This window comes from Hirundo rustica, chromosome 1 (assembly GCF_015227805.2).
Source record: "Hirundo rustica isolate bHirRus1 chromosome 1, bHirRus1.pri.v3, whole genome shotgun sequence".
Taxonomy (NCBI): Eukaryota; Metazoa; Chordata; class Aves; order Passeriformes; family Hirundinidae; genus Hirundo; species Hirundo rustica.
Genome location: NC_053450.1, coordinates 96688052 through 96700207, shown reverse-complemented (window position 1 = coordinate 96700207; position 12156 = coordinate 96688052).

The following is a 12156-nucleotide window of genomic DNA, read 5'->3' as shown; positions in this document are numbered from 1 at the left end:
TTATGTTCCCCATCAGGTAGGCATTCCAAGAAAGCTATAAACCAAGATCATATAGCTTCTGTCTGAATTATATACATGGTACATATCAAGTATTTTCCTTTATTCATAAATACTGTTTATCAAATTCCAAGAGTAAATGTCACTCATGTATGTATTCATTTATATTGCAGCCTTTAAGGACAGGCAACATTGGATTGCCCCATCTTGGCTCAGCTTCCTGTGCTGGGCATTGATGGGAGATGAGATAAAACATAAAACAATTGATGTTTAACAGAGCTGCAGACTAATCTATAAAAGAATGGCTTGTTGTCACTGGATTTAACATTAAGTGGAGGGGTTTTTTTAAAATTACCTAACCAAACAACTAACACGTCTTGTCATTGGCCAGGTGTAAAATCAATGTGTTTCAGGAATGTAGTTTTGAGAAGGGCTGACTTTGGACAGTTCCTGCACAATGGTCTTGGAGTTCTTTGAAAGAAATTAAAGCCTCTTTTTCCAGCCAGCATGCTGTTCACATACTTGAAATAATTAAATGAATATTTAAATGTTTGACTTGTGCTATTCACTCATAAAGGAATTTTCCTATTCACTTGAAAGGTAGCAGTTTAAAGTCCAAAATAATTAACACTTTCATTAAATATGCTGTTCATGGTCACTCTCAAAAAGTTCTAAATTCCTTTCTAAAAACACAATAAACACAAATCCCATTTGAATATATCTAGGGTTGAAGATCCTTTGGCCATTGCATAAGAGTACAGACACCTAAATTTAAAATTAGAGTGCTTTAGCTATATAACACCCTGAACAATCCCTTAACTTGTATGGATTCAGAGGTTTACTGAAATATTGGTGGGAAAAAACCAAACCCCCAGAAATAAAAGTCACTTACTGTTAAGTCATTGCAATCTCTCTACTCAGCCTGGCCGGTCCCCACCACTGATCACTGACAGATTTGCTTTTGGAAATTAGATTCTTCAGCTGTGTAGGTGAAAAATGGTTGTGGAGCTTCTCCCTCTTCCAAAGCTGACATATAAATCCAAATCACAATATCTAAAAAATTGAAGATATTATTCCATTTTACAACCTTTCAGATGCCTTGTCTTGACATATTCCTAACATGGACAGAAAAGTTTACCTTATGTTGTGAAAGATTAAGTTTATATTGAGTATGAGAGATGCACACATGAGCTGCTAGGACAGCAAGGAGATAACATTTTGATGTCTGATCTTGGCTAAAAATATGTGGGCTGGAAAAGGAATTGATTGATTTCATCAATATCTCAAAGCAAATTCTGAATAATTTAGGTGCATACAATTTTTTTTTTCTTCAAATTCAAAGTATTGCTTGAAAAGAAGATCGATGAAGAGGCCAATTTAGATGATATTCCAAGACTGCCTTATCAAGATTAGGATCTTCATTTTATCTTATCATGATAGTTTGCCACACACTAGTTTCACTAGAGAGGTCCAGATGAAGGCTGCTGGAATCTCAGGAAAATTGTAAAGGTTGCAGACAGTAGCAGATTCACAGCTGACAAAAAAGTGTTCAAGAAAAGTGAGGAAAATGTGTGGGTTTTGTGAAATTTGCCTTAACATAGCTGAACAGATTCAATTGGATTGAGTGCCAGCAAAGGAGGAGCAGCATGGTGATGATTAGGAAGCATTACTTCAAAACAGAGCACCTAGGGGTGATTGTGAAGAGCCTAGTTCTCTTCCTGTTTTTAAAACCAGGAATGTGTTTGAAGCTACTAATGTGAATGTCCTCCCAACATACCATTTGTTCAGCCTCCTCACAAAGTTCTTTGGAATTCTCATCCTATCTAGCTGCCTAGGAACTTCTCCTTTAAAGGAGCTATGCTTCACATCTATTAGGAGACTCTGTATCTTTTTTAAAGATTAATCCAACTGTCAAAGTCCTGCTTTCAAGCAGGTACCAAAACTGCCAGTCCCAAAGTGGCTGGTACAGTTGCTTGAACAACCATCACTGAGATAATAGTGTCAGGGAAGTTCATGTTGAGGATATCTGGGCTAAAGGACTGTTCTTCCTGATTCCCAGTCACAAGAAGGGATATCAGTGTCCTAGATGAGAAAAAGCCTAGATGAGCATGAGACATAGTTAAAACAGGAGGGTTTACTTTTGGGAATAGATGGACTAATAAAGTATGGCTTTCTTACCGACAGTATTTTACCATTGGGTTTCAGTGTCTTTGATAAGGTAAAAGCATCCCTCATTGCTTCCTCCTCATCTGGGGCTTGTAGAGCACCTTGCTCTTTGTCCTGGTTACATCTGGGATTGAATTTATTTTCCTCCTAGTACACAGTACACATTTATTTTCCTCCTAGTTCCACAGTACAGTACTGTGAGCTTGGATTCAGCATGAGACTGATGTTGATAACACACCAATGGCTCAGATGTTGCTCAGCAGTGCTTATCCTGAGCCATGGCATTTCAGGTTCCTGTGCTCTGCCAGTGAGGAGCTGCACAAGAACCTGGGAGGGAGCATGGCCGGGACAGCTAACTTGAACTGACCACAGGGATATTCCAGACCACAGAATGTCATACCCACTATATCAAGTGTGGGGAGTTGGGCTGGGAGGGGCATATTCTTGCACTTAGCTGCATGGGGAACTGGAAGGGAAGTGTACGTTGTGGAGGAACTATCATGTAGAGGTACCAGCTATTTCCTGGCTGCAGTGGATCATTGGGGAAAATAAGCAAATTTTGAGGGGACACTTGTTATTTGCAACAGAGTTGGATCATTGGACTAAGTACAAGGAGTTCTTCAAAATTAAAAATGCCAAATCTATGAACAGAAACCCATGTTTACAGGTTACTTGGGCTCTTACCACAGTCAGTTCAATATGCAAAATGTCATTATGGATCTAAAATCTTTCTTGCATTGTCAGCTGGGTCATGAAACAAGCAGGCTGTCTGTAACTATAAACTGTATTTCAAATTTGTCTCTGCTAGCATGAACCAGTTCAACAAACAGTCCAGTGCAAAACGTGTCCAGTCAGGCACACATTTGGATGGTGTAATCAGCGGCACAGAAATAATCAGCCTGCCCAGAAGTATCACTTCTGCTAGCACTTCTCAGCAATAATGTAGCACTGTTATTCCAACCAGTTAAGCAGCCAGACTGCTTCTTCACTGAGGTCTATTCTTGCTCATGGAAAAAAATTAAAGCATGTAAGTACTGTGTACCAAGACTGAGAAACTAAATTATAGAAATTTTAATTACTTAGAAGCTGTATTTAACCTAGACCTTTTAAAGAGAAATGGGGAATCATTTTACTTTTCAGCTTTTTAAGCTCTCTTTTAACTTGCCTGCCTCCCTTTCCAACATCTTTTCCTTAACAAAGACCCTGAAGACTCGTGACAAATAATGTTTGTCCACAATCTTCCATGCTGGAATAACTCTTCACTGTCTTGTGGAACTGTATTGGTACAGGAGTCAGACAACATAGAAAAGGGTGCAGAAAAATAAGCTGTTTTCTAGATAACAAAAATGTGTTTACTGATACTGACTTTTAAGGGTCTCTGTCATTCACAGAGCCAAAAGAAGCTTCTACATTTGCCCTGCTAGTGAGACACATTGTGACTGTGTAAATAATTGGTTCAACATCCACTCTCCTGTCTCAAATTAGATTTTTAGAGTGTTACTAGTAATCAGAGTGCATAAACTCAACACATAATTAAATTTATTTATTTATTTATTTATAAAAGATATATAAATAAAAGCCATATATGTGTGTGTGTGTGTGTGTGTATAAATCGAATCACTAAACAGCATGGGTTGAAAGGGACCTTAAAGATCATCTTGTTCCAAACCTCCTCCCATGGGCAGGGCAGTTGCTTAAAGCCTCATCCAGTCTTGAACACTTGCAGGGATGGGGAATCCACAGCTTCTCTGGAAAACTTCTGACAGTATGGCACTACCCTCACAGTTAAGAATTTCTTCCTAATATCTAATAAATCTACCCTCTTGGAGTCTCTGTAACCATTACACCAGCAATGCCCCATCATAAAGATCACAAAGTTTCAACCTTCTGAACTTATTTCCTCAAGCTCTCAGTTTAATTTCCTGATTACTATGCTGTTTATTTCCACATTCTTTTACTACTAATTTTGGACATTCTTCAAGCCTTAAGCTGCACTTTTTCCCTGCATAACTACCATTCGCAGGAATGGGGCATCCACATCCCTGGGAAACAAGTTCTACTGTCACACCATCCTCACAGTAAGGAATTTCTTCCTAGTATCTAATCTAAATCTACTCTCTGTCAGTTTAAACTGATTTCCTCTTGTACTTTCACTACATGTCCTTGTAGAAATTTCTCCTCCAGTTCTCTTTAGCCCGCTTTAGGCACTGGAGAAATTAAAAGGAATTAATTCCTTTTTTGCAGCTATCTTATGGACATGTAGGGACTCTTTAAGAGAAACAATGACCTTTTGGGGTTGAATGGCCATTTGGCCAGCCACAGCCTTACCCACACAAGCATGATCAGCAACAACTTTCCTTCCTCTTTACCAGATACCCACAGGATTCATTTTAAAATTTAGTGACCTTTATTTACAGTCATGGAGAATAAAGGTTATCCCCACAGACAGCAGTACCACAAACTGCATCACATTGACCCACCAGTGTTTCACCTCTTGGAGCTTTCTCAGTGACTGGCACTTTCTCCAAGGAAACTTCTAAGATGGAAATTCAGTTAATTCTGGTTGTGGGTATTTCCTTTCCTAGGAGGAGATGCCCATTGCTAAAGTGACTGGACATGTATTTCTGCTCCAGTCTGGAAATATGGGAGTAGGCAAATGTTGCTGGAGGCATGAACAAGTCACACAGTGTGGAATTATTACTAGAATTATTGGAGAAAGATTATTGAAACTAAAATTATATCCACATCCTAAGAGAGGTTGTAATGGTAAGGAAACTTTCAGGGTGGAATGTGGTTGGCATGTAAGGAATCTGCTCCCTGTGCAAACATAGCCTGCACCTTTAGAGGCTGGCAACACTGGGGGAGCATTGTGAGCTGATTTTAGAAGAAACAGCATGGAGGGTGGAGCAGAGCGGAGACCCCACAGGCAGGCTCAGTTGTAAATCACTGCCGGTATGGAACTAAATGATGCCCCATAGATAAAAAACCACGGAGTATCTGCCACACAAGAGATACATTGGTTGCTGAACTAGCAATTGCTTTTTGTAACACCAAAAATCACTTCCATCCCAAAAGCCTCCTGCCTCCTAGGTGTGATCACTGCTCACTGAACATGTGCTCTATATTTTTCCAACCTATACCTTTAAAATGAAAATGACAAAATTTTACACCAATTGGTAACAAAAGTATGTATGACAAGAGTCACTCATGCTCCACCTAAACATAAAAATAGTACCTTCTTCTTGGGCATCAGGCAAGATGTTTTTGTAGGAAGGGCACGCATTATGCAAAGCCCTGGTGAAAACTCACCTGTGCCACTGTGGACATTTCTCATTCCTAAGGTTCAAGTAGGAGAAATTCCATCTGAGGTGAAGGCAAATAAAGACTGAAGTAGTTGAGTAAGGGCATGGAGGGCCTATGGAATAAAAAGACAACTAGCAAGGCAAGACAACAGCTGAGAGGGCTGCCATCACTTTCAAGAAAGATAGCAAGGATGAAGTCTAAGGAAGGAAAAAAGCTACTGAAGTGCAAGGAAAATGATGGTTAATAACATGAACCAATTCAGTACTTCTTTCCAAAAGTAAAACCTCACCAACAACAGTATAGCACCAGATGTCCTTTGGTGTATTGGGAAGAATGGGGAGGAAACCATGCATTGCTGTCTATGCCTCTGCAAAGTTCACACAGAGGAAACCAAAACCCTGTCTTTCGCCTCTTGTGTCACCACAATCAGATATGCCCTTATTTACATAGTCTGAATGTACATATCCATTTTGTCACCTACATAGAAAATTGCAAGCATAGTACATTCCTTCCTCTTTCAAGGCTCAAAACTAATTCCTAAAGGAAGAAGAGATTTACAGGCTTTTGTATAAGTTCTGAACATTTCCCCATGAATGGAAGTACACAAATAACTTTCAGAACGATTTAAGTCACCAAGGGGCTTTGAAAGTTTTACCCTGGAGATGGATCCCATATAAACAAAGCCAGCTGGGCAGCTTAGTTTCAGCGGGAAAAGGGGATGTGAGGGTGATAGCAACAATGGGCTGTTTTACAGTTTGGAAATTTGCCTGACTGTGCTTTGGGCATGGATCCAAATGTTCTAGGTCTGAAAATAACTAGCCTTTCCACTATACCTCCTCCTCCTTGTTTTTCAAAGCCTACCTTATTTCCCCAGAGGTCTTCTGGCACTGTTCATTCCAGCCAGTGAAATACATTTGGTTATATTTTGCCTTTTGAGCCGAAAGTGTAGTGATGGCTCCAGATTGGGAGAAAACAAGGTTTGGGAATCTCTTGGGAGATGTGACCAGTCTGTACATTGAAGAGGCAGGTCTTGCTCACACTCAGGGAATTTCCAGTTGCTAGCACTGAGATCAGGAAGGACTTTTCCTCAGTGCAGATTTGCACTAGTCTATGGGTTTTTTTGCCTTCCCCTTCAGCATCAAGCATGACCACTGTTCAGGGCTCTCCAGTCCTTTTCTTCCAGGCTTCTCATGTACCTCGAAGATACCCTCTTGTGCTCTACAGCTGAAGGGAGGAAGGATTTACCCCCCATTGTGGGCGAGCAAGTGTTTCTAGCAGGTTTTCCTGCCTTTGTCTGTAGCACTGGGCACAGCCCCTAGCCAGGGCTCCTCTGGGCCCTTACAGCTCTGTTCCTGCCTGTTGCCCTTGCACTTCCCAGGCACTACTGGTGCCCTGGCTCCCTGACTCATCTGCCCACTGCAGGCTTGGAGCAAGATTGAGCTCTGCTCTTCACATTGCTCCATTTTCCAAGGGGTTCTTGCTTCTGGTGAGCAGCCTTGGAAGCCTGCCTTCCTTGCTTGGAAGGGCTCCAGGCTTGCTGCCCCATCCAGAGGCTTGGATGCCAAATGGCTTACTGCCATTTTTCAGCTCTTCCAGAGGACAATACAAATGTGGGGCAGGCACAAGAGCACATTCATTCATCCTTGGCCAAGAAGCACAGTGGAGCACATTTTGGAAGGCAAAAAGTGTGCTTGTCCAATATGCATCCTACTTTGGATAATATCCCATGGTACCACACACCTCTTTGCTTTCTTCTTTTGTATGTGGCCAGTACCAATCCTCATTCTTCGCATTTCTCACTCTTCAGGAAACAGGGACTGCTTGCCTGTATTCCTGCTGTTATTTTCTGTGCCTCTGTAGCTTTTCTTTGCTAGATGGCAAGGGATGTTTTTTCAAGCTAAGTGAAGAATGCACTAGCTCCTAGACTACATGTGCATTGTGTTAATGCTTGCAAGCATCAGCTATGAAATAGATTCAGAAAAACTTAAAAAAATGAAAAGAAAAGAAAAGAAAGAAAAGAAAGAAAGAAAAGAAAAGAAAAAAAGAAAGAAAAAAAAAGAAAAAAAGAAAGAAAAGAAAAAAGAAAGAAAGAAAAAGAAAGAAAAGAAAAGAAAAGAAAGAAAAGAAAGAAAGAAAAGAAAGAAAAGAAAATTCATAATTCAGTTATAAAATACCATTTCCCTTCATAATCTTCCAGATTTGTGTCCTTGAACATGTTTTTGAAGATGAAAAAGCCTTGGTATTTCAGGAAAATATCAGTCTCTTTGTTATTTGACTCATAGTGAGCACAGGGACTAGAATAGAATAGAATAGAATAGAATAGAATAGAACAGGACTGAATAGTTGTCTTGGTTTTAAAAGACAGGTGTCTGCTAAGGAGAGGCAGGCCTCTCTAGGAATGAGAAATTAAATCCTTCCCTCCGTGTTATTATAATTTGGAAGATTAAAAAAAAAAAAACTTTTCAGTCAGAGCTATGGGGAAAGGAATAACAGTCTTTTACTAGTAACTATAACAGGACAGACAAACAACAACAGTAATTATAATAGTAGTAAAACAGAACTAAGAACCCCGAGGGCAAACGGTGGAAACTCCGGCGCTGATGGCTGGAAGCGGTGGATTTGTCCTCGGCAGGCAGGGATGTGTCCTGGCAGGCGAAGCGAGCAGTGCTGGAGAACCCGCAGCGGCTGGACGCAGGCTGACTTAAAATCCAGCAGGGCAGCGAAGAAACTCCGAATTCCTGCGCACTCTAACAGATGATGGAATTCCCAGGACCAGACTCCTCCATTAGCCGTGGACTCCAGGCAGCTACCAGTCACCCGACCGTCCTCCCCGGAAAACTGAGAGCAGTGAGCCCACCACCCTCCGCTCCCGGGAGCCCCCTCCCCTCCCCCAAAACTAAGTGATCAACTTCCTTTGTCCAGGGTGAGCGCCCTTTAACTATCAGTATTTAGTCTCCTAGCAACTTATGGGGGGGGGAAAATTCTACAGGAAACTTAACCCTCAACAATAGTTCTGCTATATTATATGTCCAGAGTTCTGCATGACAAGCTATGACCCACATCTGAGTGTTCTATCCAGGAGAGCAGCTCTCTGCAGTGTCAGAGGCACCTACGGCATCACTCAGGCTGAGCTGGAATATGACCCTAGAGCCCTGGGCAGGAGTGGGGGTGAAGATGGGAGGGCTGCCTATAAGCACAGCCAGGACCCTGGCAGAAGACCTGAACTAATCATGTGCCCTCCTGTAGACATTGATGGGTTGCTACTTTGGAATGAGCCTTTTGGGCTAGATGGACCTCAGCTCTGATGGAGCGCTGTTGTTCTCTGGGTCTTGTGTTTTAACAGGTTTTTCCAAGGGAAATGGCTCAGGTATTTCTACACCTGAGTGCAAGGAGGAAAAAAAATCCACAAGGAAATAAACATGTATTGCTCACATCAAACAATTTGTAACTGTAATATATGTCCTAGAGTTAATTCGTGTCAAACAATAAAAGATATAATTGATTCGCACGCGAATGTATGAATATATCTTATAACAAGATTTTGTTTGAAATGAAGTTTAAGATCAATAAACTAAAAGGTGTTTACAGGGTTAACCGGGACGACAGCTGGACGGTGGGACACGAGTAAATCGCTGCCGGGAACCTTGCAAAGGCAGCACAAAGGGACGGAAAAGGGAGATGGGTGCTCTGACGATCCCCTGATTGTATCAGATCACTATCTTATCTGTTCCGGCCCGATGTCACCATCTCCAAAACTTCTCCGGTCACGGCCATCAGGACATTGTTCTGCCTTTGAGAAACTATTCATCGGACCCCCGGACACGGACATGAATATCTAATGAAGCTACCTCAAGGCATGAGTCTCACGGTCTCAGCCGGTCTCCAGCGAAAGACTGTATAAAAATCCGCAGCTTGGAGACCCAATTTGTGAACAGAGGGAGTAACAGGCTAGCAGAGTTGGTTACCGTGTTCACCCAGTGCTGATATCCCGGGATTCGACGCTGTCCCTTTTAACTGTGGCTACCAGAGACTGTGTTTAAGTCTCACAATAAAATTCTTAATTTTGATTTACTTAATTTGGCTTATCATATTTATTACATAACCATTTATTTCTGAAGCACTTCCTGCTGCTGACTGAGGGACTGATCTCAAAGCCCAGATCTTTGATCTAATTGTCAGAGATGCAGGGGTTTGCCATCCTGTGGAAGCCCAGCTAAACTGGATAAATACAGAATATTTTCAAAAAATACAGTTTCCATGTGCTTTATCCAAACGTGTTCAAGTGATAAAATGCTCTCAAGGTTATCCACAGCTCTCACCCCAATGAAAAGGTACATGCCCCTTTCCTATGAAGTGACAGAGCCAATGCCCAGGCTGGGACACAACTGCGCCTTCCATCCTTTTTTCTAGTGTAGGGCTGGGAAGAAATGTCATCAAAGATATCCTGATCATCTAGTGGTAAGGAAAGGAGGAGGAAGCAACAAGAGCCAAATTAAATCAAATCAAACCAAATTGAATCAAAGAACTGAGTTATAAGGGATGATCATCGAGTCCAACTGCCTGACTACTTCAGGGCTGGCCAAAATAAAAAGCATGGTATTAAGGGCATTGTCCATTGTCTTTTAAACACTGACAGGGTTGGGAAATCGACCACCCCTCTTGGGAGCCTGTTCCAGGGTTTGATCACCCGCTGGGTAAAGAAATACTTCCTCATGTCAAGTCTGAACCTCTTCTGAAGGCACACCTTTGAGCCATCCCCATATGACCTGGCACATGGTCCCAGGGAAGAGGGACCTTTTCTCCTCCCTCGCCTCAGACAGCTGTAGAGACCAGTGAGGTTGCCCCTCAGTCTTCTCTCTAAACAAGAAAAGCCCAGTCCTGAGCTGATCCTCACAGGATACCCTGCCAGCCCCTTCCACATCTTTGGTGCCTTCCTCTGGATGCATTCATGGACCTTCACACCCTTTTGAAATTGTGGGGCCCAGAAGCATACACAAAACTCTGGGTGAGGCCACACCAAGTACAGCAGGATAGTCCCTTCTTTGGAGTGGCTGGTGAAGCTATGTTTGATCCACCCCAGGATATGGTTTGCCCCCTGGGCTGCCTGGGCACCCAGTGCTGACTCCTGATGAGCCAGCCAGCACCCACAGACCTCTTCTGCAGAGCTGCTCTCCAACCACTCCTCATCCAAATTAGACTTGTGCCTGCCATTACTCTTTCCTAGGTGCAGAATCTGGCATTTATCCTTGATCAATTTCATGTCATTGATGTTTGCCCAAATGCTCCAGGCTACCCAGATCCCTCTGCAAGGCCTCCTGTTCCTTGGGAGTGCCAGCAGCGCTTCCCAATTTGGAATCATCAGCAAATTTGCTCCTGGTGCATTCAACTCCTGCATCCAGATCACCAAGAGATATACTGAACAGAACTAGCCCTAGGATTGATCCCTGAGGAACACTGCTGGTGGCCAGTTACCATCCAGATGTGGCCCTGTTCACCGCAACACTTGAGCTCTGCCCTTCACCCAGCACACCACGAACCCACTCATCCCACAGCCAGAAAATTTCTCCCAAAGGATGCTGTGAGGTACAGTACCTAAAGCCTTACAAAAACTCAGAAAAACTACATCCACCACATTCCTTTCATCTGCTGGGCAGGTGAGCTTATTACAGGATACCATGGGATTTAAACGACACTTTTCTTTTTTCTTTTTTTTTTTTTTTTAATGCATCTGCATTGACTAAGACTGATGATTGCAGTGTTCTTTAAGTGTAGTGATGGGGCAAATCCTAAGTTTTAAATGAAAGAAGAGTAGATTTATATTAGATAATGTGGAAGAAATTGTTCTGTCAGGGTGGTGAGGCGCTGGTACAGGTTGTCCATAGAAGCTTGTCCAGGATGTCCTATCCCTGGAAGTGTTCAAGGTCAGGTTGGAAGGGGCTCTGAGCAACCTGGTCCAGTGAAAGGTTTCCCTGCCCATGGCAAGGGGCTTGGGTCTAGATGATCTTTAAGGTCTCTTTGAACCCAAACCATTCTGTGATTCTGCTATAGTGTAGGGCAAACTCCCCTGTGTTGACTTCCTTTACCTCCCCATTAACTACTGGAATTAAATTTTCTGTATTTCTGGTAGAATTCTCCTTTACTACTGTTCATTGTAATTTCTTCGAAGCTTGCAGCCTTCTGACTTTATACACTCATGCTATTATTTTTTATGTGCTTTGAGTAAGAAAGCTTTATTCTCACTTTTTGTATGATTCCCTATTAATTTTCAAATCTCAGTTTCTGGGATATTCCTCCCTGCTGCTCTTTCTCTGCTTTTCAAGCTGTTAATACATTTTCTAAGTCACCCTCAAAGTTTTGCCTGATTTTACCCAACGGATGAGCACTTCTCCGTATTTTTCTGATTGCAGTTCCCCCTGCACAACTATAATTTTTTTTTTCTTTCAGGGTTGTAACTTCATGGACCATCATTTCAATGAGTTTCAGCTTCTTGTAGAAAGTGTTCCCCCATTAGACTGGTCTTCTAGAGAAGACCCTGTCCTTGTCTCTGTATGATGAAGCTGAACACCACCGTCATTATTTTGCTTCCCTCTTCCTTCCTGATATCAGAATAACAGGCCCCATCACTTAGTGGTAACTTTTATACAGGTCACTAAAAAAATTGTAATAATAATTAAAAGAAGTATCGCAATA